General features: G+C 40.4%; 1 non-coding gene across 1 annotated transcript; it reads left to right on the top strand.

Moving 5' to 3' along the window:
• The first annotated feature begins 4,762 nt into the window (after window positions 1–4,762).
• On the top strand, window positions 4,763–4,839 carry trnai-uau. Its single transcript has one exon. It is a non-coding gene; the product is annotated as a tRNA-Ile (tRNA).
• Window positions 4,840–12,732: the final 7,893 nt, after the last annotated feature.

The raw sequence follows: 12,732 nt of genomic DNA on the forward strand, positions 1-12,732 counted from the left end.
AAGGGGTGCTATTGAAAACGGGGCTAATCATTTGAGGACAGACAATCACAGAAAAGGGTTACTATTTGAGGCTGTTACAAGCATCTGTGCAGTGTGTGTGTGTGTGTGTGCGCACGTGCGTGTGTCTATATATGTCTAGTATATGTCTATATATCTCCATGTTAGTGCGGATGTGACCTCTGCTGATTGGTCCCCTCGATTCCAGCAGACAGATGCAACTCATTGCAGCTTAATAAATAAAGGAGCCCAGGGGATCTCTGCTAAATGGTTCTATTAAGTTGGAAACATGTCAGCCAATATAAAAGCGGCCTGACCCCGGGAAAGGTCAACTGTGACATGCATGTTTACTCAGGAAAACAACCAGAGGCTGGAAGGTCTTGTTTTATAGGGCCGCTTCAAAAGGGAGAGACTGGGCGCCGAATTGTTGGGATTATGTTGACTAGGGCCTTTGTTCCCATAAAGAGGGGCTCGACGTTATCACTGGTGCTTTTCTAAGGAAGCACTCAAATCCTCACCGCCGCCATCAAAGGGTAAGGTACTGAGATAAGCATTTCATGGTTTTAAAGCACACAAAGCCTCGCCAAGCTCCACTGCTTAATAACACGCAGAGAGATAGAGAGATAGATATCGAGATAGACATATAGAGATAGATAGAGATAGTAAGAGAGATAGGGATTGACAGAAAGAGAGAAAGACAGAAAGATTACAACAGTATTAGAGGGAAACAGAGAAGAGAGAGAAAGAGAGAGAGAGAGAGATGGGGGAGAAAGTGAGTGGGAAGAGGAGAGTGAAACTGGCAGTCACCCTGTCAGTGACATGAGTGGTGACTGGAGAGGGCTGCAGCAGAGCAACCTTCCTCTCGTCATGTGTGCTGCTTTAAAAAGAGAACAGACCCTCTCCTGCTACAGCAGCACAGTGAACCCTGTCAGTCAGACACAGGGGAGGTGAGGAGGCCTGGCTTCCCTTCCCCACTAATCAGCCTGTATTATGTTTAATCAGCTGATCAAAACACTCGGAGAGAGAGAGGAATTTGCTTGCTTCGTGTGCATATTAGGCATGCAGTCACAGCGTTAGCTAGCATTGATGAACTGTTTGCTTATGCAGTAATAATTAACTTCCATTACATTACTTTGTGTGATTACTTTCTTAATTGCCTGAATTATGCATCAATTTAATATCTAATAACCAGTCTCAGACATTAGACACTGTATCAGACAAAATTTCAAACGGTTTCCTGGCTTTAATTAAACACACTAGAATAAATGAAACGTTGTAGGATGGATGGCTTGCAGTGATTTCCTGGCTGCTTAAATATGCTATTTATTATAAAACCATGTAAAATTCACTTTCTCCTCAGGAAAGCAAACCACAAGATGCCAATTACAGTATGCAAGTTGCTTTGCCGTGGCTATTTTACAATCTAGATTAATACGTTGGTTGAGTGGGACTCATTCTTGCATTATGCAAATGCATTACCATGTCATTTTATATTTTCAGACCTGAACAAGAAAATACCCCCAAAGAGGGATTTAATTATATAATAGAACTGGTTCTTGTTTTTACAATGTTGTTCTGTTCTGTTACAGGACTGGGGAGCTGTGACAAAGGACATGAGGGCCATTGCAGATTACTACATACTGTTTAGCTCATACACATAAATACAATATGAAGATAGAAACAGAGAAACAATGAGTTGATAATTGATGAGATTCAAATGAGGGAGAGATAGAAAGAGAAATAAATGACATGATAGGTTTTTACTGCTGCTTTCAAACGGAGCATCTTGTTCTTCTGAAAGGGTTATTATATCAGATCCCCTGACCAAGTGTGTGACCTTGCTTATCTGTCATACTGCAACACATTAATTAACAAAAAACAAAAGCTATCTTTCTCAATTATGCCCTGCTCCGTAAATATACAGACACATTTGATTTAAAATGTTACCTATATGTCTTGAATTGGAGCTGATCAAGAACCAACCCATCTAAACACCGAATCGTTACATCAATTGACGTTTACTTTTTTCTCCTCTTGTATCTTAATTTCACCATCATTCAAAAGTGATCCATTCACATTAAGAGGGAGATCAATAACAGTCATCAACAGTGACTCTTGGTGAGCAAGCAACAAAAGGAAGCGCACAAACTCTGGCCTTTTCCACAAACAGTAAATAAAAAGTGCTAAAAATGGATGGTATTGAAATGGATGCAGAAGTCAGCCATCAAGATGCAGCAATGACAGCGACCTGGATCTCTTTAACTGATCTAAACTCATGCAAATCCACCAGACTAGTGTTAGGCCTGGCAGCGCCATTAGTCTCTGCTTTTTAAATGATCTCCAGGGCTGGTAAGGGCTGTGAGCTGCTGGCAATGCAAGGTTAGACACAAAATGATGGCAGCGTGTGGATGCTTCACAGACCTCATGATAGTTTCCGTCTGTCATTATTTACGTCTGACTAGACGCGTCATGTCAGCTACCTAGAGAGGCACTTTTAATGTGAAACCTTCGTTCTCCTATTGCTTTTGCACAAGCAGAGTAGGATACCATTATTTCTCTGCTTCACTACACTTAGGTGAAGCTTGCCCCCCATCTCTCAGAATCAAAAGACAGATCCTCCGCCTGCTATTATACATGCTTGTGTTCTAACGGAGAGAGTTGACACAAAACGCCCATTTCACACATACGCACTAGCCTACATCTGCAAAGATTATTCAGCATTTGATTTAAATGATAAACGCTACAATACTAGAGATGCTGTTGGGATTTCATAAACTAGATCTGAGGGGGAGACTTATACCTGCTGTATGAAGCTACATAGGGCTTCATAGACTCAAATAAAAAAGTATTGTTACATCAAAACTGGAATTACAACAATTACATTAACAGCTATACTATGTCTAATAAAAGTTCATTCAGGTGCTGTGAAGTCACTGAAACCCCCAAAATATATATTTTCATGGTCTCATTTCTAGTTCCTCCTCACTACTAACAGTTTTTATTGCAAAGGGGTTGTTCTGAGGCTCAATAAGCTGGTCATTTATCAAAAGACCATCCATGAATCAAGCAACGTTGCAGAAGCGATCATTGATTCACCTTATTCCCATGTTTTTCCATCTGAGCCATATAATGATCATTAAACTGGCCATGGCATGTCTGAAAAATGGATTCATAATCCACTGATAGCGTCACCAGAGATCCTGAGAAGAGCATATTGAGAGTAGGAATAAAGCAATAGCCTGGCACACCAGAAATTAAATAATGGCCTTTTTATAATCGTAATGGACTGTGTGTATATACTGCTTTTCACTACATCTATACGCACTTTAGACTATAAAGAGTCAAGGAGCTAGGATAAGGAGATCTAGCCTTCATGTTCCTGGCTGTGGTCCATCCTTATGCTTTGTCCCAGCCTAGATGAGCATGCCTTAATGGGCCTGCTTAGCCCCATCATGACCCAATGAGTGCCGGTTGTGGAGTGGACGTGTCTGGTATGCGTGTTCCCAGCAGGGAGACAGGGCCTTATGAAGGTCACCATTGCAGTTGTCCAGGGGCTCTCTAAGTGAACCCTGGAGAGGATAATAAGCTATGTCCAACACTATCTCTCTGTGCTCTCACCATGGCCTCAGCTCTGACCAACCTCAGCACTCAAATGAAAAAGTATAGTTTTGTTTTTAATATAGACATTGGTTACACAATAGAGGGCAATTTTTACATTTATTGTATAAATTAATATCACTCTATTAAGTTTTTATACATTTTAGTGGAATTATTCAGCAAAACAAAATCATCTACAGCCAAGAAAATAAAAAATAAGACTACATTGGTCCAGAGTGAGAATCAAAAACAATTTTTTTCTGTTTTGCAAACCAATACTTGCGTAAGTATAATAGAAAAAAGCTTTTTGCCTCCCGAGATATCAGTTCTCATAAAGTGTGTGACAATATTGCCCTGTGTTATGGCCGCCTAATGGACAATGTAGCATTAATTCAGCTTCAGATGAACAGGCAGGACAGCAGAATCAAAAATGAAGAGGGGCCCAATGTGTATGAATTATGCATATTATATTACCATACCCCTGCAATACCATGTACGACAAAACAATGCATTGGAAATTGGCCTGCAACCGAGATATTGAACAATTTTCTACATGGTTCTTGCCCACCTCAGATGTGAAATTTTATTTAGCTTGTTCAATAAGAACACAGCAGTCCATATAAGGTCTGTATGTTCACATCCAGCACTTCTACAGAATGTAATGTAAACAAGGGGAGGATAATTGAAAAAGAAAGGTCTCTTGACTGACCGCTTTCCCAGAGAATTATCATTGAGGTGGATGGGAATTTGTGGCAGAGAATAATGACCTTCTTTCATTGATTTTCCTTTAGAAATCAAAGGCAGATAAATCAAATAGAGCAATTTGCTTTGGCTGGCCCAGTAAAGCCATTCATGTAGGCTGAACAACATGTCAGAAACTATTATTTGCAATCATGCACCTCTTAGAAATCCAGAGCAAAAATGAATAAATGAGAGTGCACAAAGGAGTTTACTGAGAAACAATGCATTTTGAGTTCGTATTAAGCTTCCAACACACTTTTGTGGGTAGAAAGACCCAACCTGCTTCAGTACAGGAGGAACAGAGTAAAAAATATAATAGAAGCTAATACAATGTACACACAAAGGACATCAGTAAGGACATCATCTATTCCATTTCAGGGATATGTTTCCATCCCAAGCAGAAACCCCATTCTAAAGGTCTTGTTTGGGTCCTGTGTGGCTTAGTTGGTAGAGCATGGCGCTTATAAACGCCAGGGTTGTGGGTTCGATTCCCACGGTGGACCAGTACAACAAAAAAGTATGAATATGTATCCACTCACTACTGTAAGTCGCTCTGGATAACAGCGTCTGCTAAATGAATAAAAGGTCAAAGCTGACCACATTAATTTAAACATTATACAGTACTAGATCTATTCTATTCTATTTCAGGGGCATGTTTCAGTTCTAAACAGGAACCCCATTTTAAAGGTTTGGTTTGAAAGCTGACCAGTGTGACCACATCATATGCATCATTTAGTCTGCTGCTAGTGGAGCCATACACTCTCAGTGCTGTGTAACACAGTAAGTGGTATTGGACAGTGCTTTTGTTCTGGTCTCGTAATCATTACCTGGCAACTTATGGCCTTTCTGGCTTTAAAACTTCAGTGTCCTCCCCAGAAAACAAACAGGGCGTTATGGCTGATCTTTTATTAAAACTTTAGGAGAGCGTCCCCCTCTGGAGGGGGTGGAGGAGGAGTGGGACAAATTAGCGTTGACAGTAGACACTTAAAGCAGGAAAATCACAGGCCCTCAGGGAGCCAGCAGCCACATGGGGCTCCCTGCCTGTGTAAAGAACACTCCAGATTTCACTTGAGATGTAGTCGCCTTTTAACAGGGCAGGGGGAATGTCAACAGACCCTCCTGAATGAACCAATAAAAACACTAAAGGAACAGGATTAACCAGCTGATATCACAGAGAGCGGTTTGTTTTGCAAACCACCTCCCCTCATTGGAACAAGGCCCAAAACACAATGTGGACTGACTATACAAGCAGAACCTTTCCTTTGTTTAGCACGTTTCTAATGGACCAAAATAGTGTGCTTAGTCTTTCTAATGCCATTTTCTAGCCGCTGCACAGTCTACCATTAAATTACGTTACAATTGTACTCTCTTTTAAAGGAGCGTTGGCTTTTGAAACATAAATTCAAAGCATGGATGACTGTCTCTCCTAGCCCCATAAATTACTTTCAGGGTAAGTGACAAGTCTAAAGGGATGTCTAAAAAAAGTGAAGATATCCTTTAACATATCAGAGCCAAATGTACTATGACCTTTTAACTCAGAGCATCTTCTTTTCCAATTACGGTCTGATAGGAAATTGACTTGCTTGTTCCTAAGCTCGCCCTCTAACCTTTAGCCTATATCTTCTAACAGACATTTAATTCCCACTTAATTCGTTGTGTGTTGGCTACTCCATTATTCTTTTTATTGTCCATTTAGTGCAGAGCTCTACGGGTCATAAATTATCATGTAACAACCTGAAGCAGTAATTACCAGACATCAGGGGCATTCAATCTCCTAGTAATTTCTCAGCAGCTGTGATGGAGAGCTCTCAGCACAATTAATGCCTCAACATTCTGAACAGGCAATGTCAAGGCCTCCTCAGGACCCACCGACTACACGCTAAACAAAATGAAAGCTAACCATGATGTGTATTAGATTTGAAATATAGCATTTGATTTGCTTGCCAAAACCTTTCGAGCATCGGACATCCAATTATGTTGGCACAGAACTTTGACCTAGATCCTCCACTACAACTAAAGCAAACACAGCCAAGAAGTTGACACTTGATATGGGATAAATATATCTCGGTGGGTTGACGTTCTAAGGGTAAGATCTCTCTATAGAGACCTAGGTTAATGTATACTGAAACAAGAGAAGATACAGTTAAATATAGCTATGGCCATGTTAAGCAAAGCCATAGTGAAATCCTCTGACTTTCCCTGTCTACAACAGGCTTGTGTAAACTGTGTCATGTTCCAACAAGAAAGCACAAATTGGTGTTAATATCCAGACAAACCTTTGTCATTTTCTTATAGGCTACTGTAGTGCACTCAACTCCGAAGATGCTGTGTTTATTGCCATTAAAAGAAAACTAACTGTAAAAAAACTCTCAATTAAAATTGAATTGTCACTCCTCTCAGGAAATGATTAAATGAATGGTACTTTTTAAGCAAGCCTGATACTGCAAATGATCCATGATTTTTTTTCATTAATGGAACTTAATGCTATCATTAGAGCTTAATTCACTGGTTAATATACAAGCTGCAGAAGTTCCTGTCATGCACCAAGAACATGTAAACACACAACAAGTCTGTGCGTGTCATAAATTGAAAATTAGCTCGCTCTTCTCCAGAAATACTGCCGAATGAAGTCGAATTGATGAGCTTGGACCACAAGAGCTTACAGCTCGTGTTATGACCTTGAGTCCATGTTTATTCGAATGCAAACAGAATTACTCAAGCTATTTACATGCCTTATGCATTGCCATGCCCAAACTACTTCATCCTATAGGCCTACTAGAGAGTCAATGCATTCCTTATAATCAGCATAAATGATGATATGTTTCCCCTCTGATTCTGACTGAGCTAGGTCACTATTGATTAGACATTGACCATTGATTTTACACAATACATAAGTAATATCTCGTGCCAATCTCAACTCAAGGGCTGATTTACAAAGATAGCTAATTCTGAGCAATAATCACTGTGTGCAGTAAAGGAAAATGCTTGCGTAATTTTTTTCAGATTAGTTTGAACTTTTTGTAAGTACTTTATGATTACATGTTGAACAACCAGGGAAAATAATGTACTGGTAAAGACTGATTGAAATGACAGTCGCACTGACCAACATGCTATCCCCCAAAAATGTACAATTGCAAGATATTTTTGTACAGCTGGTAAATGAGACCATTCTAGAGAAGTCTGTCTGGCTACGACTGAATCAAAATAAAACAACTTACCTTAAGGAGCTGATTGGGTCGGGATGTCCTAGTAGAAGCGCTGTTCCTTAAGGAATAAAACAACATTGTTAATATTAATATCACACAAAGGGATTCACAAAAAATACAATTTGTTTGTCTTTTGAGCATCTTTCACTGCCTTCAAAGACAGGTCTCTACCTCCTGTGACAAGTAATGGGGATGTGAGGCGAATTTAGTCATTTGCAATGTGCAACTAATTTATTATTGAAAAAGTGAGGGTAAAACATTGAGGGATTTCCCTTTAATCAGATCTCTTAGGAATCCATGTAGTGGACCAATGCCCCAATGAGTTCCCTTTAAAAAGGCTGGGAAATAAGATTGGCTGCTGCACGCTGGCTAAGCTTTACCCTCAAATCAAGAGGAATCTGGGGAATTTACTTCAATCTAAGAGCCATTCGCATTTGTGAAAAGTTCATTTCTCTTCACCTATTAACTCTGAATAAAGCCACCATCATTTATGCATTTGTTGATTTAGAAATCCTCAAGCTCCTAAGCTGAAGATCTGAGCCAAATTTGGAACTTACGGATGACTAATCACAGAGGTGCCTCAGAACTGGAACCACAAATGGATCCTTCACAGCATTGTAAATCAGTACCTCAGAGTATAATTTAGCCTCAAGCAAAGACTGCTTGTTTATCAGATGGTGCCTTGGATAGAGTCCAGGATGAAAACCTTCCCGTAAATCTGGGTACCTTTTATGTGCTCATGGAGACACACTGGCTGATTCAAAGTTGTGCAGGGCTCTCCAGAATTCAAAAGGAAAAGAGACCTTCCATGTCAAGCAGTGGGCGTTATATGATGAGCTCTCCACAAGCTTAATGGATGTACTTTATGGGGACATCCAAACATGTTGTAATTGGTCTTAATGCATTCTGAATAGAAGAGCACGGCATTGACAGGGAGGCATGAGAGAATTTGGAAACACCATGGATATAAGTGTCCTGCTATAACACTGTCATAACAAAACACAAATGCACTTACTGAAACAGTTTGAATATTTTTGTGCATTCGTGTGCTTTTAAATGTAGCCTAGCAGAGCTAGTTAAATTAGCATTGCAGGATACGCTTGTGTTTTGCGAGTTGACAAGCTGCCTGCTCAATAAACAAACATTGTAGTTAGTTTTCTGATATACTGCTCAGAGTGACACTGCTAAACCCCAGAAGATGCATCGAAACCCACAGTGACTGATTCTGATATCTCAATAAGCACCTGGATAGCTCCTAACATGTCACTCCTGCACTTCTATACCATTCCCTGCCTGGCCTCACTGGGAGCTCAATACACCTGCTTCGTGCGTTTTACCATCTCAGCATCTGGAAGCTAAACATCATGCATGTTTAATTAGGAAGATTTAGAATCTTGGGAACACTGTTGTGATTTTTAATCCATACTTTTCATACTGACATCTTTCAGGTCTCTACACTGACATACAGTGAGGGAAAAAAGTATTTGATCCCCTGCTGATTTTGTACGTTTGCCCACTGACAAAGAAATGATCAGTCTATAATTTTAATGGTAGGTTTATTTGAACAGTGAGAGAGAGAATAACAACCAAAAAATCCAGAAAAACGCATGTAAAAAATGTTAGAAATTGATTTGCATTTTAATGAGGGAAATAAGTATTTGACCCCCTCTCAATCAGAAAGATTTCTGGCTCCCAGGTGTCTTTTATACAGGTAACGAGCTGAGATTAGGAGCACATTCGTAAAGGGAGTTCTCCTAATCTCAGCTTGTTACCTGTATAAAAGAAACCTGTCCACATAAGCAATCAATCAGATTCCAAACTCTCCACCATGGCCAAGACCAAAGAGCTCTCCAAGGATGTCAGGGACAAGATTGTAGACCTACACAAGGCTGGAATGGGCTACAAGACCATCGCCAAGCAGCTTGGTGAGAAGGTGACAACAGTTGGTGTGATTATTCGCAAATGGAAGAAACACAAAAGAACTGTCAATCTCCCTCGGCCTGGGGCTCCATGCAAGATCTCACCTCGTGGAGTTGCAATGATCATGAGAACGGTGAGGAATCAGCCCAGAACTACACGGGAGGATCTTGTCAATGATCTCAAGGCAGCTGGGACCATAGTCACCAAGAAAACAATTGGTAACACATTACGCCGTGAAGGACTGAAATCCTGCAGCGCCCGCAAGGTCCCCCTGCTCAAGAAAGCACATATAGAGGGCCGTCTGAAGTTTGTCAATGAACATCTAAATGATTCAGAGGAGATCTGGGTGAAAGTGTTGTGGTCAGATGAGACCAAAATCGAGCTATTTGGCATCAACTCAACTCGCCGTGTTTGGAGGAGGAGGAATGCTGCCTATGACCCCAAGAACACCATCCCCACTGTCAAACATGGAGGTGGAAACATTATGCTTTGGGGGTGTTTTTCTGCTAAGGGGACAGGACAACTTCACCGCATCAAAGGGACGATGGACGGGGCCATGTACCGTCAAATCTTGGGTGAGAACCTCCTTCCCTCAGCCAGGGCATTGAAAATGGGTCGTGGATGGGTATTCCAGCATGACAATGACCCAAAACACACGGCCAAGGCAACAAAGGAGTGGCTCAAGAAGAAGCACATTAAGGTCCTGGAGTGGCCTAGCCAGTCTCCAGACCTTAATCCCATAGAAAATCTGTGGAGGGAGCTGAAGGTTCGAGTTGCCAAACGTCAGCCTCGAAACCTTAATGACTTGGAGAAGATCTGCAAAGAGGAGTGGAACAAAATCCCTCCTGAGATGTGTGCAAACCTGGTGGCCAACTACAAGAAACGTCTGACCTCTGTGATTGCCAACAAGGGTTTTGCCACCAAGTACTAAGTCATGTTTTGCAGAGGGGTCAAATACTTATTTCCCTCATTAAAATGCAAATACATTTATAACATTCTTGACATGCGTTTTTCTGGATTTTTTTGTTGTTATTCTGTCTCTCACTGTTCAAATAAACCTACCATTAAAATTATAGACTGATCATGTCTTTGTCAGTGGGCAAACGTACAAAATCAGCAGGGGATGATCAAATACTTTATTCCCTCACTGTACCTACTAATATTATATACAGGACAGTGACAAAATACTGGGCTATGTGCACCTCGGTACATATACACTTTTGTTGCATCTTATTAAGTGTGTGGAAATATGGCCTACCTGTTGTGTGTCATCAAAAGCTTTGTCTCATTCCACATTCCTCATTCCTAAAATACAACAAAATGAAGGAAATGGTCAAGAAAATGATTATAGCTAGTCCTGTGAGAAATATCATTAAAAATGAAAGCATTTTCTTCCGATCTTAGTGTCACACTGTATGCTATTAAATTTATATTCAGAGTGCAAAGTACGATAAATAGTCTCCATTTAATGAGCGTATGCTATTTAACAAGGGAATACCAAGGGGAGACTTTGTTGATCAATATTATCGTATACTTCCTATTCAATCAATTTAGTGTCTGCTTATGGTCCATTACCTAGTTTAATAAATTGTGTTATATCAGAAAGGTGGAATATACTAATTCCCAACACCCAAAGGCATTTATTAAATAGCAGAGAAGTGTTCAATGCCAGACAAATTCCAAACACATTAGAGTAGTTCCATGCATATCACAATGTAAAATAAAATCAACAATATACAAATACAATTCACAAACAGAATTAACTGTTACTGTATTAAAATGGCTAAATAAATATAATACATTGATTATCATACAGGCCTACACAAGTAATTTCCGTGCTCTGTAGTTATGCAAATCTTTCATCAAGTGTGAGGAAGCTCAAAACACAACCAACCATAACACTGTGACTCTGGACCAAAGCAGGTGTTTCTTACTGGAGCAAATCATGATTCCAATGATGAGGCATACAAGCCAGCCCTCTGAAATGGAATGCAATCTCAACAAAAAGGATTAACCATAAAAGTGGTAATAAAACACATTTCCACATTCATTTCTGTGTTCGTACAATACAAACCCTGGCTAACTGTACCTGATGTCTCAGTGCCTTACAGTCTACTCATTCTAGGGATATTATAGCCACATGGACTAGCATGCCAGGGCCTGAGCCATTTGGACAGGAGGTTGCATTACCATTTGAGTCATGCCATTTTTATGAGGCCAATCCTCTAGTCTATCTGATGGTACACTATTGATTATGAGGTGAGAACTCCACCACCACCCCTGCCAAACTGTGTCCACCACATCTCAGGTCATACACTGCCTTCCCACTGTGCACCGACGTCAATTCAACGTTTATTCCATGTTGGTTCAACATAATTCCATTGAAATTATGTGGAAACACCATTGATTCAACCAGTGTGTGCCGAGTGGGTTGTGTCCTCCAATGCCCCATTTTGATGTTGGATCCAACATTACATGAACAAAGTCCTCCTGAAAGAAGTGAAAAAGGCAGCAATATGATAACCCAGAGTGTCCTAATTATGGTATTCATGAAAATATGAAATTGAGTGCAGTGTAAATCCGTAGCTCCAGGCTAAATCAACAGCTCGACATTACACTGTGACCCCCACATGTCTGGAGGATACGGCAGGCATACTGAAACGTTGTTTTTTCTAACCGGCAAGAGTGAGGGAATGAAGTGCATCGATTGCTTGTGATTATTAACTAGACTGAGATAAGCCCTCTCCTTATTATGCAGATTACTGAGGCTCCCCGCTCCAGCATATTGTACAGATGCAGGGGAGCAGCTGCTCTTACAGATGGTGGGTACACGGATCTATCATTATGCCTCCATTGTCTACACTTCAATTGTTTGGGGGACAAGAGAACTGCATCAAAGAGGAACCCGACTGCAATGAATTAAGAAAGAGAAACGAAAACCATCAAGTAAATGTATACACCGGAGGCCTCGGAATGGAGGAGAGCAGAAAGCAGAAGCCATTTCACATATACTGCCATGGAGTCGCCACTCATGTATACTGCACCCGAAATCTGTTGGATGCAACAACGTGCACCAAACATATGTCGTTTTTTAATGGCTATGAAATTGGTGCAGGAGACAGGAATAAATTCAAAGTTAAGAGTAAAGCTTGCCTTTTGCCAAAATAAATACTTAACCTCATTTAGAGTGCGATAAAAAACAAACATATTTTCTCCTAACAAGCATTGATTTTTGCAGCCTCTTAATACCAATTTAGATTTTGATGGGTTA

This window comes from Coregonus clupeaformis, chromosome 23 (genome assembly GCF_020615455.1).
Source record: "Coregonus clupeaformis isolate EN_2021a chromosome 23, ASM2061545v1, whole genome shotgun sequence".
Lineage (NCBI taxonomy): Eukaryota > Metazoa > Chordata > Actinopteri > Salmoniformes > Salmonidae > Coregonus > Coregonus clupeaformis.